This window comes from Dipodomys merriami, unplaced genomic scaffold (assembly GCF_024711535.1).
Source record: "Dipodomys merriami isolate MVZ:Mamm:240054 unplaced genomic scaffold, mDipMer1.0.p SCAF_582, whole genome shotgun sequence".
In the NCBI taxonomy this organism is placed as follows: Eukaryota; Metazoa; Chordata; class Mammalia; order Rodentia; family Heteromyidae; genus Dipodomys; species Dipodomys merriami.
Genome location: NW_027206160.1, coordinates 662,284 through 663,784, shown reverse-complemented (window position 1 = coordinate 663,784; position 1,501 = coordinate 662,284). Strand labels below are relative to the sequence as shown.

Sequence of the window (1,501 nt, the reverse complement as noted above, 5' to 3'; positions counted from 1 at the left end):
ACATCTATAATGATTTCTATAGAGTTTGTGATTTTTTAAATCAGAAAAAATGTTAATTTATCTGTTGAAATGAGTAGTACAAAAACTAAAGATATTTCTGGTGCTTGTCTGAAAAAGTATATTTTAAAATATTTAGTATTCTGTTTGTATAATGTCCATAATCTATTTCATTCGCTCCTAGATATAATACTTTGAATTCGACATTGTTTTATAATACATACGTTCATTAATAAATGTGTCCTTTCAGATTGCATTCCATATAGAAACATTTTAAGATTCTTTTAATTCCTAGGTCCTTATAAAATTTTATTTCTTTGGGATAAAATGACAATGTTATTTATTTCAAAAGTTTTATAAAGGTTAGGCTACGTAAAGGCCTTTCTAAAACAGTGAAGATTGAATACACTGATGTCAAACTAACTTTTATTTCTATGAATTACATATATTATTACACTTGTATATTTGTAATCAACTTTTGAATAACTGTTTTTTCATTTCTTGCATCTGAAGAATGAAAAATATGGAATACTTCACAAATTTTCATATCATCCTTGTGCAAGAGGCATGTAAATCTCTGTATTGTAATTCGGGTAGACCTGCTGCTGAAGCATGTAGTATCCTATAAACTTAAGTAATCAATGATGCAATCTTAAGACAGGTATATATCCTTGGTTGCCTATTTGTAACAAGGAAACCTTATTGTTCCCAAAATTGCTATTCATCTTATTTCTGTAAAATTCTGTGTATGGTGGAAAAAACTTATGTTGTTTGTTCGATTGCTCACATTTGCAAGTTTTTGTAAATGACTATTTTAAGTCTTTTTCATTTGAAATTTGATCATACTTTGAAGCCGTTATAGATAGGTGCAAAGGTGATGGATTTTCAAGTACTTATTTATTAACTGATTTAGCTTTGTGGAGCTAATGGATTCAAAGTAAGCCTTGCTTAAGAGCTACTTCTAAATTTCTGCAGCTTAAAATTTCCCAAATGAGGTCTTGCTGGCAAAAATGTCTCCTTGACCTTTTACCCTTGCTTCATGTAGGAACAGCCCAACCAGAATGTCTTACCCTGACAGCATAGATTGTCTTACTGGAGCAAAACTAATCTTAGTTACAAGGGATTATATAGAGACGAACAGTTCAGACAGAACTGTTCGGACTAGAAGGTATTTTTTCAAAATATAACTGCTTATTACACCCTACCATTTCAAAAGTAGCTAAAGCCAAGAAGGTGAAAAAGTTGTTCATATGCATGATTACCTAATGTCTTGGCCTGACTACCATCCAACCAGGCAGGAAGTTACACCACTGATTTTCTATCACCAAATATATTCCATAGCTCCAGGAGAAGTCCATATGTTTCTCCTCGTTATTAGGCCTTAAATTGCTAGTGTTTTAACCACAGTGTTTCCTCTTGCCTCTAAGCTGTACATCCCCGAATGGTAAAGCTTTAGTTCTAATTCTCCCAAACAATGAGGTAGAGGCAATGGAATAATACTTTA

At 32.0% G+C, this 1,501-nt stretch overlaps 1 pseudogene; it reads right to left on the bottom strand.

Moving 5' to 3' along the window:
• Window positions 1–514: 514 nt before the first annotated feature.
• LOC138813083 (U6 spliceosomal RNA) lies at window positions 515–611 on the bottom strand (annotated as a pseudogene).
• Between the last annotated feature and the right edge of the window lie 890 nt (window positions 612–1,501).